We start from the raw sequence: 24,510 nt of genomic DNA on the forward strand, positions 1-24,510 counted from the left end.
CCTTATCACACATCAGAGAATCCACACAGGGGAGCTGCCCTACACGTGCTCTGAGTGCGGGAAAAGCTTCAATCAGCACACAAGCCTTATTAGACATCACAAAATCCACATGAGAGAGAATTGTTATAAATCCCTTGACTAGGGCTGGCCAAAATTTGTTTTTTTTTAATTACATTTAAAGACAGATGCCTCGTGATGGCCTTTGCTCGTGGGGATGTTGCCTCTTGGTCAGGGTTTCAGCCCTTTTGGGGGGAAGGATGCAGCAGATGGCGTGAGGGGGGGAGCCCAGGGCTTCCCATGGGCTCTGACCCAGGCCACTCTGAGGGCAACACTTCTTACCACCCCGCTATTGTCCTGAGTTCACAGTTTATCACAGGAAGCTCTGACAGGTGTCAGCTCACTGCTTGGTACCTCTTCTCAGCCGGGCGTGGCATGGCAGCTCTCTCCTTGGGGTGGCAGCTGCCTCTGTTATGCTGACAGATCCAGGTTGGTGACGCGGTGGTGGACGGGATTGAACCAGGGACCTCTGGAGCTTAGTGTGTGGGCCTCTACAGCATGAACTAAAAGCCACCCGGCTGTTGGCGAGGGCTGTATAGAAGACATGTTTTATTGCTCCCTCTAAGTGATCTCGGTGCCACTAGCTGGGACACCCCACCGCCCCCTGGAGGTGTATGGGTTACGTACTTCCCCTAGCTGAGGAAGTGTATCCTGAGCTTCGGAGAGTTCCCAGCTGTAATCCCGGACAACCCCTGTAACGATGCAACCACTGGCGGGACGCTATTGAGAGTATCAATTCAGGACAAATTGCTTGGAGCAGGGCAGTCACAGCCCGAGGCTGGGTGCCCTTCACTATTAAAGCACGTCACAGCAGCCATGCAGAGAGGACTTTGGTTTTACCCCACTGGCCAATCGGATGTCATACATGCAATTCCCTCAGCTATTCCAGTTCCCTTCTATCACCACCAGCCCCGCTCCTTAGGGGGATGAATGGTTATGAAAACCAATACCTCATTAAAAGAAAAAACGGTTCTCTCAAAGGACTCCAAAAGACCAAGCCACAGATGCAGGTCAATAGACAAGTCAGATCTTACCCACAAATCACGCTCTTGCAAATCCTTTAGCATTGTTATGGAAAAATTGATCCATGTGTTGTGTTTTCAATCAGATCAGCCTGAGGCCTTTTATTGATTAGAAGCACGCAGGGGAGAACCGTTATGGAAACGGCCTCCCCGAAGCTGGTTACAGACAGCCTTATAAAGCTTAAAACCACAGTCGTAATATGCAAGTTACACACATAATGTCCTTATTATTTTGCTAAAAAAATATTGCAAAGTTAATGTTGATTGGAGCAGGAGTAAATTTCTTCCATATTAGGCTTTTCCTGTTCTTACTTATCTGTTCTATGCGGTTACGTGTTGACAGTAGGGGATATTACCAAATTGTTTTTCAGTCGGGGACTGTTAGGACTTTCCACTGTCTCCTCTGTGCCCCCCTGCTTGGCTTGTCTGGCCGGCCCTGGCAGTCTGACATGAGGCTTGGGCCTACAAGGCCTTGGATAACACTGGATTTTCCCTTACAACATCTAAAATATAAAGGTTTATTCATAAAAAGAAAGAAATAGAGATGAGAGTTAAAATTGTTAAAGGAATCAATTACACACAGTAATGGCAAAGTTCTTGGTTCAGGCTTGTAGCAGTGATGGAATCAACTGCAGGTTCAAATCAAGTCTCTGGAGAACATCCACAGCTGGGATGGGTCATTAGGTCCTTTGTACAGAGCTTCAGTTTGTAGCAAAGTCCCTCCGGAGTCATGAAGCTGCACTGAAAATAAGATGGAGACGAGGCATCAGCCTTTTATAGCCTCTTGTGGTCTTTGCTTTCTTTGTCCCAAGGACACGCTATCAAACACGTGGCATAGAAAAACCTTCGAGTTCTGTCCATAGGCAGGTCCCTGCAGACCTTGCTGAGTCACAAGGCGTATCTGCCTTCTCTCAATGGGTCGATTTTATAGCTGATGGTCCTTAATGGGCCGTTAAGCAGGCTAGGCAGAACTGACACCAACTTATCTGGGGTATTCCCCAGAAGCAGAGCACAAGTTTGAAATACAGGCAGCATAGAGCCAATATTCATAACGTCAACTACAAAAATGATACACATCTAGAGATAGCATCATTATAATCAACCAATCAGAACCTCTCCATAGACCCCTTACACGACAACCTTTCTACAATATTGGCTGCAAATATAGAACAGTGGTCGCAAGGGTGATCTATACAGTTACAGATTATGTCAATAACGTCACAGGAGGTGACACGGCGTCAGTGAGACTGATGCTGGAATACTGCCTCCAGTTTTGGTGTCTTCATTTGGAAAAGATGATTCACCACAGGAACAAGTTATCAAGGAAAGTGATGGATTCTCCATCTCTTGATGTCATTTCATGAAGACTAGATGCCTTTCTGGAATGTGTTTGCCCCAAAAGTAGCTATTGTGTCATACAGGAGGCCTGTGATACGCAGGGGGTCAGATTAGATGCTCTAATGGTCTCTTCTGGCTATAAAGTCAACTAATTTCTGAAAAACTGAGTGTAGCATTGGGAGCAGCGTCTGATGTTTCCCTGTCTAGCCGGCTTGCTGCCTAGAACGAACGCTCCTGGAGTGGGGTGATCCCCAGGGAGTAGCTCCAACCTGCAAAGTGCCTGGCCAGGGGCAGGACATTAACACAGCAAGGGAGGGGTGTGGCAGTGACATCAGAAAGGCCTTTGGCAGGACCTCAGCCTATTGGTCCAAGGTGGTGGGGAGGTGGTGACCTCACAGAGAGATGCTGACATCAGCCAGGCAGGACAGGGGCGAGGGGCCAGGGGAACCTCAGAGACCCCTGTGGCTTTGCTCCAGCAAGTCTCCTTCTCCAGGTCTCTCTTTGAGGACTGAGAGAGTATTCGGGTTCACGGACGTGAGCGCCAGGAGGAACCTCTTTCCCGTTTTCTCCTTCCCTTTTAGTGATTTTACTAGAAAACAGCCGTCCCTGTTTAGAAGGTAAGAGCCTCCTGGAGGTTTGAAACCTATTCAGTCTGATCCATCTGGTGAGAGTTGAATTCTAGTCATGGAAAACACGAGCTTAAGGAGGCAGAATTTTATTGTGCACCTGGGATTTTGTCCCTTAGAATCACCGGGGACATTGGGGTTTGTCCTTTTTGTTTCACATTTTCCTCCATCCCTCCCTCCCTCCTTTCTCTTCTTCTCTTGCTTATTTTGTTCTTTCTCCTGTTCCCCTCCCAACACCAGGAGCGGGGTGGGTGTGTGCATGTGCACGCGTTGCGGGGGAAGGCTCGGCAGCTCCCACTGGGAGGTCCACCCAAAAATGTGGGGTTGAAATAGTGCTCAGGCAGTCAGGGCCGGATTAACCTTATGTGAGTCCTGGTACCAAACATATTTGTAGGCCCCTATGTAGTCACTGTGGGCTCCGAGTATGGGCGTGGTGGGGCAGTGCCATTGGTGCCATAGCATACCCAGTACTGAACCTCAGAGACATTTTTCATTTTGATCACACACCTCTCCATGACTGTACGCATTGCCCTACACAGCTCCCTCAGCCCCCGGGTTTTCTCATTGAGCTGTACAGCCATGTGGGTTTACCAGTGTCCACAGTGAGCAGAACTTTCATAGTGATCAAGGAAACTCCCCACAGATTTATCTCCTTCCTCATTCAGACCTTCTCTAGCCATGTCTCCAGTACCCCCCATGTCACCAGTCACGGCATGTGGTCCTAGTCTCAGCTCAGAGTTCTAAAGCCAGCAGATACCTGATCAGTTCTGACAGATCCCTCCCTCAGCCCCCATCCTGCCATGTGAGCCAGCCACCTGCAAACACCATCTCCCCAAAGTCAGGACTTAGCCCTTGGGAATCTGAAGCCACCAGCCTCTCTCCCTCTGCTCCCATCTACATGCTAGTCTGCTACCTGGTCACCACCACCTCTCCCCACGCTTGTTTCCTTTCCACTTTGGACATGCTCCCACCCAGCTGGAAGCTCCCTCTGCCAGCCTGACCTGCTCCCCCTGACATTCCTGTCCTACTGGTGACCTCTGTTCCTTGAGGTTAAGTCCAGTGTCTTTAGCTGATCTAGCTTAATGGCCCCAGTAGTCACAGAGCCATCTGCAGCTTCTCTGGCTACAGCCATGGGGCCAGTTCCCAGAGGCCAGCCTTAGCCAGCTGCAGCTACTAGCCGCAGGAGGGGTGGCAATGCCAGGGCTGAGAGTGCTTGAACCTTGCAATGGCAGCACTAGAGACTCTAAATCCTCAGCCCTGGCGCTAGGCAGCTGCAGACTCTGGAGTTAGGCACTTCCCTCCTCTAGGCCATGGCTTTAAATACCTGAGATTCCCATCACCTGCAGCAGAGGCCACCAATTCCCACGCCCCCCTCAGCCCGCACCTAGTCGTGCAGAAAGTGCAGCCTGAGTGATTGTGGGGGCTGGGGTGGCAGGAGGTTCCCGTCCCTGAGCAGCAGCTCTGCAGCAAGCTCACGTGCTTCCCAGTAGCCCCCTAATCATTTTTTGTTGCCCTCTGCTGGACTCTTTCCAATTTTTCCACATCCTTCTTGTAGTGTGGGGCCCAAAACTGGACACAGTACTCCAGATGAGGCTTCACCAATGTCTAATAGAGGGGAATGATCACATCCCTCGATCTGCTGGCAATGCCCCTAATTATACAGCCCAAAATGCTGTTAGCCTTCTTGGCAACAAGGGCACACCGTTGACTCATAGCCAGCTTCTCGTCTACTGTAACCTCTTGGTCCTTTTCTGCAGAACTGCTTCCTAGCCATTCGGTCCCTAGTCTGTAGCAGTGAATGGGATTCTTCCGTCCTAAGTGCAGGACTCTGCATTTGTCCTTGTTGAACCTCATCAGGTTTCTTTTGGCCCAGTCCTCTAATTTGTCTAGGTCCCTCTGTATCCTATCCCTACCCTCCAGCGTATCTATCACTCCTCCCAGTTTAGTGTCATCTGCAAACTTGCTGAGGGTGCAGTCCACACCATCCTCCAGATCGTTAATGAAGATATTGAACAAAACCGGCCCCAGGACCGACCCTTGGGGCACTCCACTTGAAATTGGCTGCCAACTAGACATGGAGCCGTTGATCACTACCCATTGAGTCCAACGATCTACCCAGGTTTCTATCCACCTTATAGTCCATTCATCCAGCCCATACTTCTTTAACTTGCTGGCAAGAATACTGTGGGAGACTGTATCAAAAGCTTTGCTAAAGTCAAAGAATAACACATCCACTGCTTTCCCCTCATCCACAGAGCCAGTTATCTCCTCATAGAAGGCAATTAGGTTAGTCAGGCATGACTTGCCCTTGGTGAATCCATGCTGACTGTTCCTGATCACTTTCCTCTCCTCTAAGTGCTTCAGAATTGATTCCTTGAGGACCTGCTCCATAATTTTTCCAGGGACTGGGGTGAGGCTGACTAACCTGTAGTTCCCCGGATCCTCTTTCTTCCCTTTTTTAAAGATGGGCACTACAGTAGCCTTTTTCCAGTCATCCAGGACCTCCCCCGATCGCCATGATTTTTCAAAGATAATGGCCAATGGCTCTGCAACCACATCCGCCAACTCCTTTAGCACCCTCGGATGCAGCGCATCCGGCCCCATGGACTTGTGCTCATCCAGTTTTTCTAAACAGTCCTGAACAACTTCTTTCTCCACAGAGGGCTGGTCACCTTCTCCCCATACTGTGCTGCCCAGTGCAGCAGTCTGGGAGCTGACCTTGTTTGTGAAGACAGAGGCAAAAAAAAGCATTGAGTACATTAGCTTTTTCCACATCCTCTGTCCACTAAGTTACCTCCCTCATTCAGTAAGGGGCCCACACTTTCCTTGACTTTCTTCATGTTGCTAACATACCTGAAGAAACCCTTCTTGTTACTCTTAACATCTCTTGCTAGATGCAACTCCAAGTGTGATTTGGCCTTCCTGATTTCACTCCTGCATGCCTGAGCAATATTTTTATACTTCTCCCTGGTCATTTGTCCAATCTTCCCCTTCTTGTAAGCTTCTTTTTTGTGTTTAAGATCAGCAAGGATTTCACTGTTAAGCCAAGCTTGTCGCCTGCCATATTTACTATCCTTTCTACACATCAGGATGTTTTTTTCCTGCAACCTCAATAAGGATTCTTTAATCCTTTAGAGGATTGGAACTGATTTCAGTGAAGGGACATGTTTGCTAGGTTTTTATGCATTTGCACAGGAAAACATTGAGTGTTTCCATTCATTTTAGGGATCCCTATTCAGTGGAACTCCTGAACATAACAGAAATGCCATTATTTTTGTTGAAGGAAGAGGTTTGTAAGGGGGCATTTGAATTTGAACCAAGGACCACTTGAACTGCAGTCAAACACTCTACCACTGAGCTATACCCCCATGACTGCTGTGTAGGTAAGTCAGAGATCTTAAAGATTTTGAAGGACAGGCCCTGCCTCAGCAATCTCCTGTTCTGTTCCCAGACCACAGTGCTTTTAAAAATGGGGTTTGATTAAACTTATAGATCCATGTAAACACCACAGCTTGCACACCCACCCCCATAGCTTCCCCCAGTGACAGAGCTACCACCTCTCGGGGAGATGGATTAACTACACGGATGGGACAGCTCTCTCCCCTCCGCTTAGAGCATCTTCATTATTTATGAATAGGTGGGAAATAACCTCCTGAATGGACAGTAACCAATTTATCAAATATTGCTGGGGCTGCATTCAATATGGGTACCTGGTCGTATTGGCTGGGTCAGTAGGAGCGTTGCCAGCAGATCGAGGGAAGTGATTATTCCCTTCTAGTCGGCACTGGTGAGGCCACATCTGGAGCATTGCGTCCAGTTTTCACCCCCCCCCCTACAGAAACAAATTGGAGAGAGTCTAGGGGAGGGCAACAAAAATGATTAGGGGGCAGGGGACTTACGAGGAGAGGCTGAGGGCAGGGCCACCCAGAGGTGGGGCAGGGGGGGCAATTTGCCCCAGGCCCTGCAGGGCCCCCAGGAGAACACAGGATTCTAGAGTATTGCAACTTTTTTTTATGGAAGGGGCCCCTGAAATTGTTTTGCCCCAGGCCCCCTGAATCCTCTGGGCGGCCCTGCCCCCTCCACCCCCTTCCCTCGTTCTCCTCGCTCTGAGGCCCCACCTGTGCTCCGCCCTCACTCCCATTGGCCACTTCCCAGCCCCGCTCTTCCACTGTGGCTGAGGCCTGCTGGTCCACCTTCCGCTCGCTCCTCTCCTCCCTGAAGGCCTCCTTGTGCCTCTCCACCCCCTACCCCAAGGCCTGCCCACCGCCCCCACCTCTCTGCTCCTCCCCTGAGACCAGCCCTGCTCACCGCCCCCAACTCTCTGCCCCTCCCCTGAGACCCGCCCTGCCCACCGCCCCCACCTCCCTGCCCCTCCCCTGAGACCCGCCCCGCCCACCGCCCCCACCTCTCTGCCCCTCCCCTGAGACTCACCCTGCCCACCGCCCCCACCTCTCTGCCCCTCCCCTGAGACCCGCCCTGCCCACTGCCCCCACCTCTCTGCCCCTCCCCTGAGACCCGCCCTGCCCACCGCCCCCACCTCTCTGCCCCTCCCCTGAGACCAGCCCTGCCCACCGCCCCCACCTCTCTGCCCCTCCCCTGAGACCCGCCCTGCCCACCGCCCCCACCTCTCTGCCCCTCCCCTGAGACCCGCCCTGCCCACCGCCCCCACCTCTCTGTCCCTCCCCCGAGACCCGCCCTGCCCACCGCCCCCACCTCTCTGCCCCTCCCCTGAGACCCGCCCTGCCCACCGCCCCCACCTCTCTGCCCCTCCCCTGAGACCCGCCCTGCCCACCGCCCCCACCTCTCTGCCCCTCCCCTGAGACCCGCCCTGCTCACCACTTGCACCTCTCTGCCCCTCCCCTGAGACCCGCCCTGCCCATCGCCCCCACCTCTCTGTCCCTCCCCTGAGACCCGCCCTGCCCACTGCCCCCACCTCTTTGCCCCTCCACTGAGACCCACCCTGTCCACCTCTTTCCTCGGTCGTCTGTTGTTACTCCTTGAAACATCAAGGATGGAATTAAAAGTTGAGTTTACTCCAGGGTGAGGAAAGAAAGGAGCCACCAACCCCCTGACAAATCTCAGTGCCCCAGAGCAAACCTGCCCCCTGCTATTGCAATCACTGCTGTGCTGGGGATATGGCAGGAAAGGGACTGTCTGAATGATCAAGGCAGGAAATGGACAACAATCTACAGCAACGTCATTGACCACAAACACACTCTCCTCATGCTCCAGCCAGAAGGGAAATGAGCAGGAATTCTTGCAGTTCAGCCATGGACACACTTACACAATGGCACAGCAGTGAGTGTGCTGGGGGAGCTGGTCTGAGGAAACAACTGGAATTGATCACTCAGGGAGAACAGAACTAGAGTGCAGTGAAAGACACATCTCTACCAAGTAGTTGTGGTTGAGTGGTTAAGGCGGTGGACTAGAAATCTATTGGGGTCTCCCTGCGCAGGTTCAAATCCTGCCAACTACGGAGAAAGTTGTGGTTCTTTAGTTTCAAGGGAGCTGGGTCTTGTCTCACTCTCAAGTTGTGTCTACACTATTGGGTAATGCGGCTTTAAAGTGTTTTAATTAAACAGCTGTTGCATGTCCACACTATGCCCCTTGTGTCCCCAGAGCACATCCACGCTAGAATCTTGGATGGCCACAGAGAGCAGTGCACTGTGGGTAGCTGTGCAACTGGCTGCAGGGTGCTTTGGGAAGGGTTTGCAATGCCTCATGGGCCGGTACAGCATCACATGATGCAGGTTTCTCTATCCCACCGTTCCATGGGCATCTTACTAGATTGCCAGCTGCTTTTCAACTGCAGTGTGCGTGGTGGGGTAGAGACTGTGTGTGTGTGGGGAGAGGGAGTGTGTGTGTGGGGAGAGGGAGTGTGTCGCACACTGTCTCTATGTTCAGACAGCTGCTGCAAGCAACCAGGCCTGAGGCAGGGGGAGGGGGCAGCCCCCACATCAGCCCCCGCTTCCCTCACTGGCTCAGCTCAGCACAGCAGCCTCTGTCACACGCACACACACACACTGCTGCTGCTGCTGCTGAGCTCTGGGTCGGGGGTGCTGGAACAGGGGGTTTAGAGGGCCGTGGCCCCACCACTCTTAACTGGCTGTTAGGACAAATGATGGAGGGGGGAAAGGGGGAGTCTGGGGGGGGGAGAGGCATTCTGTGGGTGTGGCCTCGGGGGGAGAGGTGGTGTGAGTGTGGGTCCTTGGGGAAGGGTTTTCATGGGAGTGCCACAGTTCAGACAATAGTGACCCCCCCACTGTAAGGAAGCTCCCGCCGCCCCTGCTCTGTGTTGGTAGCGCGGGAGAGAGCAGCGTTCCAGGGCAGTGATTTGCTCCCCGGGGCTCTGCCAGGGGGGCTTGGGAGGCTGCAGGGAGCCCTGGGCCCTTTAAATCACCAGCCTGAGAAGGGGGAAGCCAGGCCAGGCTGGCACAGCGTACCCGCTCTTGCCAGTACCCCATACCGGAATGTACCAGCTTACGTTCACTTCTGGAAGGTCCTCACGTGGATCAATAACTGGTTAAAAGCCAGGAAACAAAGGGTAGGAATAAATGGACAGTTTTCAGGATGCAAACAGGTAACTAGTGGTGCCTGTACTGGGACTAGTCAACATCTTCACAAACGATCTGCTAAACAGCGAGGTGACAAAATTTGCGGATGATCCAAAACTACAGAGGATAGTTAAGTCCAAAGCAGACTGTGAGGAGCTAAAAAGAGATTTCACAAATCTAGGTGAAAGGGCAACAAAACGGCAGATGAAATTCAATGTTGATAAATGCAAAGCGATACACATTGGCAAACATAATCCCAACTCTACATATAAAACGATGGGATGTAAAATAGCTGTTCCAACTCAAGTGAGAGATCTTGGAGTCACTGTGGCTAGTTCTCTGCAAACATCCACTCAATGTGCAGTGGCAGGCAAAAAGCGAACAGAATGTTGGGAATCATTAAGAAAGGGATAGAGAATAAGAGAGAAAATCTTATTGCCACTGTATAAATCCATGGTACGCCCATATCTTGAATACTGCGTGCAGATATGGTCGCTCCATCTTAAAAAAGATGTATTGGAATTGGAAAAGGTTCAGAAACAGGTATGGAGTGTCTGCCATATGAGGAGAGAATAATAAGACTGGGACTTTTCAGCTTGGAGAAAAGCTGACTAAGGGGAAATATGCTAGAGGTCTATAAAATCATGACTGGTGTGGGGAAAGTAAATAAGGAGTGTTACTTATTCCTTCTCATAACACAAGAACTAGGGGGTCACCAAATGAAATGAATAGGCAGCCCGTTTAAAACAAACAAAAGGAAGTATTTTTTCACACAACGCACAGTCAACCTGCGGAACTCCTTGCCAGAGGAGGTTGTGAAGGCCAAGACTATAACAGGGTTCAAAAAAAGAGCTAAATCAATTCATGGAGGACATGCTCTGAGCCAGGATGGGCAGGGATGGTGTCCCTAGTCTCTGTTTGCCAGGAGCTGGGAATAGGTGACAGGGGATGGGTCACTTGGTGATTCCCTGTTCTGTTCATTCCCTCTGGGGCACCTGGCTTTGGCCGCTATGGGAAGACAGGATACTGGGCTAGATGGACCCAGTCTGGCCGTTCTTACGTCCTTATGTCCTTATGCTCCTTTCATAAGATGCCTGGGATTCTGCCTCACACTGTGTCCCTGAGGTCTCAGCCAAAATGCCCAGACAGGCAAACACTCTGGGCTCCTGAAGCCTCGGCCACCCACCTAGTGCCCTATGGCTCATCCCTGACCCTTGCTGCTGCTCCTTGCTATAGACTGTGAGAGGAGCGGAGGCAGCGCAGGAGCCTTCTGGGGACGCAGATCTGAGGCTTTGGGGAGACACATTGTCTGAGCCATCAGAGCACTGCAAACCCTGCAGCCACCCCCTCAATCCGGGGCCTGTTCCAGCCCTGAGTCTGGGCTGCCGCGATCCCTCCCCCAGAGCAGGGCGCCCACAGAACAGCCTGGAAATAGGCGTGTGAGACTAACTCCTGTTCTCCCTGACAGGGCCTCCCCTAGACCAAGTGCCTCTCCCAGGCAAGAAGTGTCCTCGGTTCCCCCCCGCATATGTTAAAATTTTGAATATCTTATTTTTCATTGCATTTGTAGCTCAGCTCATGATTTTGACGCACAATTTCAATGCATGATTTTCTCTGTCATATAAGATGATAAATTTGCAGGCTAGGTTCTGTAAACCTGTATTTATTCATGCCATATATAAGCAAATAAAACAAATGCGTTTTCTTTAAGCATATAGAAACTTTTTAATTTTGACAGTAACTGAAATGTACTAACATCTAGAAATGGAGCACTCACCAGCACAGGGTGGGCCAGTATTAAATAGTGTTACAGTAGAAGACAGCGTTGGATGTTAACCCCAGGCCTTTAGTTGAAAGGTCGCTTCTCTCGCCTTTCCCCCATGAACTGAAGCGCAGCATTACAGAGATCCAAAGATTGGCCAATGGCATTTCCAAGTGCTAAAATAGCAAGCAATGTCGGTCTCTCATTGGCCATCAGTGATTGAAGATGTGGTTTAATGAGCCGGAGCTTCAAGGCGAGGGTGGCTCTGTCCACTGCCTTCCGTTGTGCTGCTGGGCCCCAAGTCCCTGGTGGCCAATATGTGATGCTGGGAGAAGAGAGTGGGGTGGCAAGTGGCGGCAGGACTTTTGCCACCAGGGTCTAGCTGCCCAACTTCCTCCTGGTACTGCTGGCCCCCCGTCGCCTTCAGGTAACCCAGGAACTAAGGCAGGAATAGGGCGAGGAAGCGAGTAAAGCCGAGCAAGGAAGGCAAAAGTGAATCTTGTCTTCATGGGCCGCTCGCAATGACGTCCTTTTTCTGTGCCACAGCTGACAACAACATCCCAGACAGAAAAGTAATAGGCCAAAAATAAACCGAGCAGCTGCTGAAGTAGTTCCGCTGGGAGCGTGCTAGACTAACAGGCTCTTCTATCCCCCTTTGTGCACGGGTGGGATGTTTTCTGAAAGTGCAGCAGTGCCTTTAACTGCCACGAGTCCCTCATTTCAGGCTATGCAGCAGGAAAAGACAGCATGGGCTTCTGCACCGAATTGGCCCACCTGACCTTTCATTCTTCTCTTGCTCTTTGTCAGCAAGGGGAAGAAAAAGAAGCTCTCCCTCAAGCTGGAGTCACAAGGGCGACGTAAGGACGACTTCCTGAGCGCCCGCTCCAGTCCTCTGCTCTGCCAGCTGGCCCATTGAAGGGCTGCCACCACTTTCTCTAGGTTTGTCCATTGGTCTGTGTCAGGGTGAGCAACAACCAAGCAGATGGAGTTTCTGTAGTGTAGTGGTTATCACGTTCGCCTCACACACAAAAGGTCGCTGGTTCAAAACCAGGCAGAAACGGGTTGGCTTCCTTTTCCCAGATCCCCTTGCTGTTCAGGAAGATGCTCCTCCTTCTCCTATTGGCCTGTCCGTGGGATAACTCCAACCCCTGCATGACAGAGGGTGCTGACAGCAGTGGAGAAAGCACCTTGGCGTCAGGCTGGAGAACCTAGAGGAGTTAGGCATGTTACCTTTTGGAGGCTTGTGGCTTGGCCTCCTCTGTCCTGGGAGGTTGGCCGGTGGAGGCCGGCTCTTCCTGCTGGCCTCCTCTGCGTGACTTGCCAAAGGAGGAAGTGAGGCAGGAATGGGGCAAAAGAGGAAAGTCGAGCTGAGAAAGGCAGGGCAGAAAGTAAGCACATCATTGCAGCTAAATGGGGTTAGTAGATCATCACCATTCGTTCTGCAAAGCCGGGGGAGGTGCGGTTGGCTGCTGGGAGGCAGAATCCTGTGCCTGCCTCTTCGCTTCCCAGGGGTGGCTCCTTGCAGCCCAGGAGAAGCGGGGTTCTAGGGGGACGGAAAAGCAGCAATGGCGAGGCGGAGTGGGCTCCTTTCTGGCCGACATGGTGGGCTGTGATGGGTTTGGGAGTTGCCTGTAAGCCATAAGTGGACTTGGTGCAGTGAAAACCGCTGCTCCATTCTGGCTGACCTGGGGGCGCCATTAATGACTTGGGAGTGGGGGCAGGGCGCTGGCTGTGAGCAAATGGGATCCAGGAAGCCCCAGCCTGCCCCTCCAGGGGCCGAGTCGTATTCTTCTCTCCTGCCATGGGGAGCCCGGCCTAGAGCCTGCCCAGCATGCACTGCAGCTCGAGCATTAAGCCTTCCTGTGGCATAACCGAACTACGGCCTAGTGTAATAAGGGGTAAAGTTTAGATTGTGAATTTATCTTTAATTTCCATGGTAACTTTGCTCTTTTATGCCTATCTCTTATAATCCTTAAAACTCCATCTTTCTGTAGTTAATAAATCTGTTTTATGAAACTGGTGTATTTTGCTTGAAGTTCTTGGGAAATCTCAGCTCCATTACAAGGCTGGTTCATGTACTATTCACAGCAAGGGAGGGGTGGACCCTGCGTAATAAACTCACACTGATCAGGCTTCTTATTAAGGCAAGATGGTATGATCCAGAGGCGCGAGGCTGCAGAGCTGGGGGGAATTGGCGGGAGGCTCTCTATCATTAGTGTTATGAGTGGCTGGGAGAAGCATTCATGTAACCCAGTTGGATGTGTCCCTACCTGTGGATGTCTGTGTAAGTGCAATATCTGCCAGAGATTCTCAGTTCCTCACAGCATCATCGTGTGAGAGGGAGCCCAGGCAGTGGTTGCATCCCATAGATCCCATAGGTTCAGGTTGCATCCCATAGATCCCATCACAGACTTTCAACAACCACAGCAGATGTTCACTGAAACAGTGAGAGAGATGGCAAAATAGTGATCTCCAGGGCCTGCAGACATCAAACTATCAGGAATTCTGCGCACAGAGAGGACCCTGCAAGTGGAAAATGCCTTTGGAAAAGACCCTTCTGTCCCCAGCTGTGGTCGTACAGTGCTTAGTGCTCTGCGTTGTGGCCTCAAGAGCCATGGATGCAAGTTGAGTTACGGTGACCTTTTCCTTGTCTCCACGTTTCTTAGGTGCCTCCTTCCAACACTTGTCAGAAAAAACAACCGGTTTCTTTTGGAAACATTTGCATTGCAAGGCAGACGCAGTCCTCTCTGTTTCCTCAAAAATTGACCAAAAGGTGGGAGGAGTGGACACATTTGGCAAGGCACCACTGGGTGCTGCATCTCTAACCTCCACTTTACCTGGCAGGTGCCTCTGGGACTTTTCTCCCAGCTGCTCCATTTTTCATCAGTGACAATCAAAAGGAAGATGACATGACATCTGTGTGCAGACATCCCCAGCGAATCACAAGGACGTGTGGCGCAGGCTCTTGTGTTTCAGCAATTGCAGTTGAAGCAACCACCATGCTAATGCCAGTCACAGCAGCCTTTTCATCAACTCCAGGCTTGTGATTTGATTCTTTCCAATGTTTCTCTCCAAAGAAACCTTTTCCTTAGCAAGCAATTACTTGGATAACAAGGAAGGTCTCTTCTGTTTCCCGGGAAGACACAGGAAAATGTGAGCAGAGGAGACAAAGCTATACAACAAGGCACCACTAGGAGTTGAACCTAGGATCTCCTCTTTGCTAGATAGGTACTTTAGCCAGCTAAGCCATGGTGCCTGCCTCAAGAAAATACTTGCAACTGTTCCATTTGATGGTCCAGGACAACACCTGCACATTCCAAACTACAGCCGTTCCCCATTTCCCTCAAGACTTGCAAGGAAGAACTGGCAGGCCAAGCCAGGATCTCCTGGTTACTAGGAAGACACTTCAGCCAGCTCTTCCCAAAGATCACTATCCAGAGACCTTTAAACAGCCACTGCAGATATTCACCGACAAAGAGATGCCAAAATGGAGTTCTCCACTGCCTGCAGCCATCACACTACCAGGAGTTCTGTGCACAGAGAGGCCCCTGCTGGTGGCAAAAGGCTTTGGTAGAGACTCTTCTGACACCACCCGTTCTCATAGACTGTTTAGCACTTTGTGTTGTGGCTTAGCATCCACGGATGCCAGTTTAGTTGGGGGACATTTTTCCTGTCTCCACATTTGCCTAATGGCTCCTTTCAACACTTGTCACCAAAAAGACCTGTTTCTTTTGCAAGCGATGTACAGCTAGGTAAAGGCAGTCTTCTCCATTTCCTCAAAAATCACCAAGCTGTGGGGAGAGGAGACACATTCAGCCAAGCTGGATGCTGAATCTCCTCTTTCTTCAGCAGGTGTCTGTGAAGGACACAAATCTCCACTGTGTAGAGGAAAAGAATAGGAGTTTATTACACACAGTGATGGCGGAGTGGGCTTATTAGGCTCAGAGACACTATTAATTAATTAATTACAATAGAATATATAGATTTTCCATGGGTGGGGGAAAGTGACGGCGTAGGCAGTTCCAAACCCTGGGATAGGTTTTGCAGCAAGACAAGATAGCACAGTAGCCAATGGTTAACAGGTTACATAATGTCTCCACCCATGGTCTCAAGTTAGCAAGTTAAGATTTCATTAATACTTTGATCATATGTTATTAGTATAAAATATATATGTTGAATTCTGATTTGCGGTCCATAGGAATGGAGCAACTCCATTGATTGTCCAACAGTAACATTCCTAGGGGTTAAAGCAAAGAAACAGTGAAAGAAAATGGCAATAAAGATTGTTTTTGAGTGTCTAACGGCAGGCATTGGTCCCTGGGAAGGGAGGTGGAAGGATGCCATATCTTATACTGACGTGCCAACTTTTCATAAACTCAGGGTTGGCTCTGTGGGAAAAACGTCTCCCTACAGAAGAGACTAACACAATAGGAACAGGGATTCTTTGCTCAATCTGCAACTCTGAATAAGACACAATTATTTAGTTCTTAGCTCCAACACCTGGCAATTTGCTGGCCAGGCCTATCTTAGCAAGCAAGGCTTTCTGTTTACCCAGCTTTCTCTTAGCTGGTCACTATTTGCTAGGCCTCTGGTCCCTTGACCATACTCTGGACTTCGGGTCTGGAAAAGAGGTGGCACAATCCATAGACCAGGTTGTTATATAAAACGCACATGGATTTTAACCTTTCACATCCAGTAATGGCAAAGTTCTTGGTTCAGGCTTGTAGCAGTGATGGAATAAACTGCAGGTTCAAATCAAGTCTCTGGAGTACATCCCCCACTGGGATGGGTCATTCAGTCCTTTGTACAGAGCTTCAGTTTGTAGCAAAGTCCCTCCAGAGGTAAGAAGCAGGATTGAAGACAAGATGGAGACGAGGCATCAGCCTTTTATAGCCTCTTGCCATGTGGTCTTTGCTTTCTTTGTCCCAAGCACAGTCTATCCAGCACGTGGCACAGAAAAACCTTAGAGTTCTCTCCATAGGCAGGTCCCTGCAGACCTTGCTGAGTCACAAGGCGTATCTGCCTTCGCTCAGTGGGTCGATTGTATAGCTGATGGTCCTTAATGGGCCATCAAGCAGGCTAGGCAGAACTGACACCAACTTGTCCAGGGTGTTCCCCAGAAGCATATCACAAGTTTGAAATACAGACAGCATAGAGCCAATATTCATAACGTCAACTACAAAAATGATACACATCTAGAGATAGCATCATTATAATCAGCCAATCGGAACCTCTCCATAGATCCCTTACACAACAACCTTTCTACAATATTGGCTGCAAATATAGAACAGTGGTTGCAATGGTGATCTATACAGTTACAGATTATGTCAATAACATCACAGGAGCTGACACTGCATCAGTGAGACTGATATTGGAATAGCCTCCAGTTTTGGTGTCCTCATATGAAAAAGATATTGTGAAATTGGAGCTAGAGCAGCAAAAAGCCACCAAAATGTTCTGAGAGCTGGAGAAAAATGCATTCTAGTGAGCTATTGAAACAGTTCAACCTGTTTAGCTTATCAAAAGATTGAAAGGTGATTTCACTGAAGTGTTGAAGTGCCTTACTGGAGAGAAAATATTGGGTATTAAAGGGCTCTTGAATGGAGCAGAGAAAGGCATAACAAGACCCAATGGCTGGAAGGTGAAAAGAGACAAATTCATATTACAACTAAGGCACAAATATTCAACAGCGAGGATGATTCATCACAGGAACAAGCTACCAAGGAAAGTGGTGGATTGTCCATCTCCTGATGTCATTTCATGAAGACTAGATGCCTTTCTGGAATGTGTTTGCCCCAAAAGTAGCTATTGTGTCCTTCAGGAGGCCTGTGATATGCAGGGGATCAGGTTAGATGCTCTAATGGTCTCTTCTGGCCATAAAGTCGACACATTTCTGAAAAACTGAGTGTAGCATTGGGAGCAGCGTCTGATGTTTCCCTGTCTAGCCGGCTTGCTGCCTAGAACGAACGCTCCTGGAGTGGGGTGAGCCACAGGGAATAGCTCAAACCTGCAAAGTGCCTGGCCAGGGGCAGGACATTAGCCCAGCAAGGGAGGGGTGTGGCAGTGACATCACAAAGGCCTTTTGCAGGACCTCAGCCTATTGGTCCAAGGTGGTGGGGAGGTGGTGACCTCACAGAGAGATGCTGACATCAGCCAGGCAGGAGAGGGGCGAGGGGCCAGGGAAACCTCAGAGACCCCTGTGGCTTTGCTGCAGCAAGTCTCCTTCTCCAGGTCTCTCTCTGAGGACTGAGAGAGTATTTGGGTTCACGGACGTGAGCGCCAGGAGGAACCTCTTTCGAGTTTTCTCCTTCCCTTTCAGTGATTTTACTGGAAAACAGATGTCCCTGTTTAGAAGGTAAGAGCCTCCTGGAGGTTTGAAACCTGTTCAGTCTGATCCATCTGGTGAGAGTTGAATTCTAGAGATGGAAAACACGAGCTTAAGGAGGCAGAATTTTATTGCACACCTGGGATTTTGTCCCTTAGAATCACTGGGGACATTGGGGTTTGTCCTTTTTGTTTCCTCCCTCCCTCCCTCCCTCCTTTCTCTTCGTCTCTTGCTTCTTTTGTCCTTTCTCCTGTTCCCCTCCCAACATCAGGGGTTTTTCTCCTGCTGATAACAGCTCACGTTAACTGATCACTCTCGTTATAGTGTGTATGGCAACACCCATTTTTTTCATGTTCTCTGTTTGTATATATATCTTCCTACTGTATTTTTAACTGCATGCATCCGATGAAGTGAGTTTTAGCCCACAAAAGCTTATGCTCAAATAAATTTGTTAGTCTCTAAGGTGCCACATGTTCTCCTTGTTCTTTTTGCAGATAAATTAATGGAAGTTATGTCCATTAATGGCTATTAGCCAGGATGGGTAAGGAATGGTGTCCCTAGCCTCTGTTTGTCAGAGGGTGGAGATGGATGGCAGGAGAGAGATCACTTGATCATTACCTGTTAGGTTCACTCCCTCTGGGGCACCTGGCATTGGCCACTGTTGGCAGATAGGATATGGGGTTGGATGGACCTTTGGTCTGACCCAGTATGGCCATTCTTATGTTCTTATGAAGGGAGGGGCAGAGCCCTGTGGCAGAGTTTCTGTAGTGTAGTGATTATCACATTTCCCTAACACGCAAAAGGTCCTTGGTTTCAAACCAGGCAGAAACCTGATGGCTTCCTTTTCTCAGCTCCTAGTGGCCTGTCCCTGCTCTTGTAGGAACAGCAGTGATTTCTATGCTAAGTAGGTCTGTTATACTTCCCCTGCTCCCACTTTTGTCTCCTCTCCCTCTCTGAATAACTGTGAAGTGGCTTTCCCCCTCCCCCTCCCCCTCCCGCTCCCTCCTGCAATGCTTGTGGGATGAATGGGCTGGTTGAAGAGCAGAAGATCTCCCAGGCAGACAAGGTGTCTGGGACTCTCATTAGGCAGCACTCACACACCCAGAGCAGGGACACTGCATGGACACTGCCCAAGGTGGAGTGTGACCCACCAGATGCAGCCAAATCATCTCCAGTCACAGGCCATGAGGAGCAGGTCCTTAAAAGGGGAAGGGGCCCTGTGCTCAGGAGTCACTCACAAGCTTGTACCTCCAGTGAATGCCCTTCGCCCCGACCACCTGGCCAGTGGTTCGCTGCGTTACATTCCATCGCGCCTCGGGAAGACTTACCTCCATCGCACCGTCCATCTCGGCGCTGGGGGACACTTACCTTGCAGAATCCTGACATCTCCAGTGCCGAGCCAGTCCTGGGAGCATGAGTATGGGAGTGTGAGTGTGACACCCCCGCCTTCTTTTGAGCTTAGCTGTCAGTATAACAAACGTGCTGCTTTCTGCCAAACTCTGGTGGGTCATTAGTCCTCCCTACGCTGACTAGCTGGCCCTATTTTGGGTAACACCTGTGATAACCCCAACCCCTGCAGGACAGAGGGTGGGGAAATGAGCTGAGAAAGAGCCTTGGCCTCAGCAGGGGAAAGCTAGAGGATCTGGGCCAGTCACTTTTTGGAGGCTTGTGGCTTGGTCTCCTCTGCCCTGGGAGGTTGGCCAGTGGAGGCCGGCTCTTCCTGCTGGCCTCCTCTGCGTGACTTGCCAAAGGAGGAAGTGAGGCAGGAATGGGGGAAAAGAGGAAAGTCGAGCTGAGGAAGGCAGGGCAGAAGCTAAGCACCTCAGTGCGGCTAAGTGGGGTTAGTAGAGCGTCACCATTAGTTCTGCAAAGCTGGGGGAGGTGCGGTTGGCTGCTGGGAGGCAGAATCCTATGCCTGCCTCTTGGCTTCCCAGGGGTGGCTACTTGCAGCCCAGGAGAGGAAGGGGGGTTCTGGTGAAAGGACGACAAGCAAAGCTCTGGGAGGAGATTTGGGTGTGGGGTGCGGGCTCTGTGCTGGGGGAGGGGGTTGGGGTGCAGCGGGGGTGGCGCTTACCCCGGGCACTGCAGCTCCCAAAGTGACCGGTACACACAACCCTCCGGCAGCAGCTCCTAGGTGGGTGGGGCCAGGGGGTCTCTGTGCGCCGCTGCCTGCAGGCGCTGACCCCAGAGCTCCCATTGGCTACAGTTCCTGGCCAATGGGAGCTGCAGAGTTGGTGCTCGGGGCAGGGGCAACACATGGAGACACTCCCCCCGCCCCAGGGGATGCTGGGACATGCCAGCCACTTCTGGGAGCGGCACGGAGGGGCGGAGGCAGAGTGGGCAGGGAGCCACCTTAGTGCTGCTGGCACATCTCTGCACACCCATTGGAGGGGGAGGGGAGCAGAGGGCCTCCATGTGCTGCCTGGGGCAGGGGCAGAGCACGGAGCTGCCTCCCCTCCCGGGTCTATTCCAGGAGTGGGTGGGTGGGGTCTTTTGGCCTGCAAGGTGCAGCAGGTCGGACTAGATGATCACACTGGTCCCTTCTGACCTTAAAGGCTCTGAGTCTAAAAGGGAGAGGGAAGTAAAGGAAAAAAACAACAGCCAAACATTGTAATACCAGTGTTAAACCAATGCTCTGGGTGTTTAATGACCTGCAGGACATTGATTCTCTCATTCCATTGATAAACTGATACAATGTGACTGAAATTAAACTAATTCCCAGCTGAGAAAAAGATCATCTCACTGCATTGGCTGGGAATCAAACCCAGGTCAATTGTTTAGAAAGTAGCTATGCTTGCCACTATACCACCAACACAGCTGGCAAAAGTACTGCTTATGCTTGCCCAATGAGGCTAGATCAGAATTGAGGCGTTTTCCTGCTTGTTAAAATGTACTTGATTCTCTTCACAAAAAAAACCTACCTCTATCTTCTCGTGGGTTTGAACCATCAGCCTTTCCATTAGCCACCAGTGTTGTTAATCATAGACACAGGTAACTGCCTATGCCAAGCTTGTCTATGAAGCACCTACAGGGGTACAACTGGCTAATGAGGTAGGCGCACTGCTGGGGTTATGAGTTCAGGCCTCACCAAGAGCACTGGTTTTCATTAGCCATGGAGCTTCCCCCACTTGCTTTGCCCAATTCACATGGAAAGTGCCATAGGAGGGTGATGAGAGTAAATTCTAAACTCTGAAATGCGGAGGTTGGCCCAGAGATTGGGATAAGGGGTTTGAAGAGAAAAAGCTCTAAGAGTATAAAACCAGACAGTCTCCAGGGGCAGGTTCGGTACAACGCCTCAACAGGGAGCCATTTGGGGGAGGGGGTTTCACTTCCTCTGTTCAATGTCCTGAGAGGTATTTTAAGGTGAAGATAACGCCATGGCTAACAGGTGACTGGCACATCCTGGGTTAAAGAAAGGAAGGGACCTGGGTTAATAGTCTGAAGATTTGCATAATCGTCACTGTCTGACCCCCCTTCAGTGCGGAGCAGGTTTGTACGTTGCTGTGTGGAACGCACAGACTCCTGGAGAGCAGGGGCAGCTGTTTCCAGGGCAGAGAGCCTGGCCCTTAGGAGACTTTCTTGGGTTGCTGTTTTGAAGTAATTCAATAAAATAACGGTGGAGCTACAATGTCCAGTCCAAAATTTCAGCCCCCCCGGTGCAAAAACGCTATTTTAGGATCTAAACAGGAGGCTCCCAGCGCTAGGACACCTGACCAGAGAGCTCAGTGGGGGCGTAACAGCTGCTGACTCTGAGGGTCCTGGGCTAAATCCACTTGCAGGGGGAAGCGTGTTGATTTAATTGATGGCTAATGAGCACCAGCTACCAGGGGAAAAGCCCTGAGAGCTGCTGCCACTCCAGCTGCTGCCCCAGAGGGGGAAGCCCCAGGGGACCAGCTGCTGCTCCGGCCACCCCAAGAGTACTGCCGGGGGCCACCGAGCTGCGGCTGCTCCTGCTGCCCTTGGGACCACTGGTCAAGTGGTCCCCGGGCCAGCCGCATTGGCTGCTGTTTGGGCGCTCCCTGGAGCCAGCTGATTGGGTGGCCCTGGAGTCAGCCACTGTGCCCACTGCAGAAGTCACGGAGGTTGCAGGAAGTCACAGAATCCGTCACTTCTACCACCTCCGTGACAGACACGGAGACAAACCCCTCCCTGCTGTGACTGCAGTTTCTGGAAGGAAAGAGAAGAACAGAAAGTGAAGAGAGAAAGAAAAAGAGAGATTCCCTGTCACCTCTCTCCCTGCTGCCTCCCCCCTTGTATTCTGTAACCCCATCTCACTGGGTTCCCTGTGCTGGTGCCATGGGGGTGTGTGACGTTATTGATATAAATGGGGACCATATAGAACATGGGTTGCAACCAAGGTCCTGTAGTGGCTCCAAATCCTAAGTAAAGGGGGTCATATAAGGTGTCTAAGACCAGGTTCTGGGTTGCTGATTATAATTATGCTGTCTATATGTCTGTATCATTTTTAGTTGAAGTTATGAATGTTGGCTCTATGCTGTCTGTATTTCAAGTTTGTGCTGTGCTTCTGGGGGAAGCCTCCCAGACAAGCTGGTGTTAGCTCTGCCTAGCCTGTTTGATGGCCCATTAAGGACCGTCAGCTACACAATGGACCCATGGAGAGAAGGCAGACACGCCTTGTGACTCAGCAAAGTATGCAGGGACTGGCCCATGTGACTCCAGGCTCCATTTTGCTGTAAATTTCCACAGTGAAGACAAAGAGATTCTTACACCTGGAAAAGTCTATATAAGGCTGATGCTTCATCTCCATCTTGTCTTCAATCCTGCTTCTGACCTCTGGAAGGACTTTGCTACAAACTGAAGCTTTACACAAGGGACTGAACGACCCATCCCAGTGGGGGATGCATTCCAGAGACTCAATTTGAACCTGCGGTTTACTCCATCACTGCTGCAAGCCTGAACTAAGAACTTTGCCATTACTGTATGTAATTGATTCCATTTAACCAATTCTACCTCTCATTTCCACCTTTTTCCCTTTGTAAATAAACCTTTAGATTTTAGATTCTAAAGGATTGGCAACAGCGTGATTTGTGGGTAAGATCTGATGTGTATATTGACCTGGGTCTGGGGCTTGGTCCTTTGGGATCGAGGGAACCGTTTTCTTTTATTGGGGTGTTGGTTTTCATAACCATTCATCCCCAGGACGAGTGCACTGGTGGTGATGCTGGGAGACTGGAGTGTCTAAGGAAATTGCTTGTGTGACTTGTGGTTAGCCAGTGGGGTGAGACCAAAGTCCTTTTTGTCTGGCTGGTTTGGTTGGCCTTAGAGGTGGAAAAACCCCAGCCTGGGGCTGTGACTGCCCTGTTTGAGCAATTGGTCCTGATTTGGCACTCTCAGTTGGGTCCCGCCAGAATCGCTCCGTCACAGTGGCGTAGTCGTGCTAGGATCCACAGAACCAGGTCAATTAAGCTTTGGGTCAGAACCCCACGCTATCCAAATTTTAACTTTGGGATTGAGAGTTTGGTTGGTTAAAGATCAGTGACCATGCGACAGAGAGCATCAGGAAAAGCAAGGAAACTGCAAGCCTTGAGAGACAGCCTGCAGTTTGATTATGAGCAAGAACTGGCAGAAATTCGAATGGAGAAAGAGGCTGATGAGAGAAAGAAAGAAGTGGCTAAGAGAGAAGAAAAAGCTCGTAAGAGGCGGCTGGAGCTGCTGGCTGCTGAGGAGAAAACTCGACAGATGCAACAGGAGACAGCTAGACTCCAACTCCAAGTCAAAAAAGCAATGGAAGAACAGCAGAGACTGTATCCTCTTGAAAGTCCAGTTTGTAACAATGTTGGTATGTTGTATAACTCTGAGCAGTTGTCTGGGGGTAACCAAATGTACCCCAACAATGCCACCTTTTATGTCAATGCTGTTACTGTGTGTTCAGTAGGGGGTGGCCCCATAAATTGTGCCAGTGCTATGGATGGGAATGGGAATGGAAAATTCATAGAGTGTGTAAAAGTCAATGGTAAAAGCTGTTTAGGGCAAATTATGGCTTCTAACATCACTCTTGTTAGAGCAGATCTGGTCAAAGAGGAAGATTATTTACCAAATCAGAGTGTGAATGTTGTGATCCTCTGTGAGTTTACTGTCCGTGTGCCTTTAGCCAGAATCCACCTTGAGTGGAATGGGGCTCAGCATGAAGTGATAGCTGGCGTCAGGAAGTTATTGCCTAAAGATCTTTTAATTGGGGAAAATGTTAAAGATTGGTTCAGTCCAGGTAGCCAGTCACAGGAGAGGAATGATCTTAAACCTGTGTCTATTGTGGGCAATGATTTGCCTGAGGTGGGTTGCTTCAAAGGTTTGTCTGTGCCAAGAAGCAGTGTGTCTGGGAATGAAGTTTCTGAATGTCTGTCTGATGTCTCAGAAGTGAATCTGGAGTTAGATCAAGAGCAGAAAGATCTCATGGATGAGGAAAATGTTTCTCAGGAGCAGATTAAAGTAAATGGTCAGGTTAAAGCCCTAACTGAGGAAGGAAAGGGTAAATTTGTGATAGGTAATGGATTGGTGGCTAGTGCAGCTTGTAGAAGTAAACCTGAAATGGGTAACTGTGATTTGCTAAAAGTAGCTCAGTGTAGTGAAAAGAGCAGCAGCTTATCTGTTGGGAGAGGCAATGTGCCTGGAAGGGAAAGTTTGAAGGAGCCTAGGCAGCCTTGTGAGCTGATGGCTTTGTCTAATCAGCAGTTTGGGAAGGGAGGGATAGTGGAAAATGAGTGTCCATATCCCTTACCTGTTTCCTGTGTGGAGAAATGTGACAGTGGAGGGAATGTGCCTGTCTCTGTCAGGAGTATTGACTTGCCTATGAAGGAAGCTACCCCAG

At 50.3% G+C, this 24,510-nt stretch overlaps 3 non-coding genes across 3 annotated transcripts; 1 reads left to right on the forward strand and 2 right to left on the reverse strand.

The window, feature by feature from the left end:
• Nucleotides 1-6,339: 6,339 nt before the first annotated feature.
• TRNAC-GCA lies at nucleotides 6,340-6,411 on the reverse strand. The gene has a single exon. It is a non-coding gene; the product is annotated as a tRNA-Cys (tRNA).
• Nucleotides 6,412-8,437: 2,026 nt separating this feature from the next.
• On the forward strand, nucleotides 8,438-8,519 carry TRNAS-AGA. The gene has a single exon. It is a non-coding gene; the product is annotated as a tRNA-Ser (tRNA).
• Nucleotides 8,520-14,541: 6,022 nt separating this feature from the next.
• Nucleotides 14,542-14,615, reverse strand: TRNAA-AGC. The gene has a single exon. It is a non-coding gene; the product is annotated as a tRNA-Ala (tRNA).
• Between the last annotated feature and the right edge of the window lie 9,895 nt (nucleotides 14,616-24,510).

This window comes from Mauremys mutica, unplaced genomic scaffold (assembly GCF_020497125.1).
Source record: "Mauremys mutica isolate MM-2020 ecotype Southern unplaced genomic scaffold, ASM2049712v1 Super-Scaffold_100054, whole genome shotgun sequence".
Classification (NCBI taxonomy): domain Eukaryota; kingdom Metazoa; phylum Chordata; order Testudines; family Geoemydidae; genus Mauremys; species Mauremys mutica.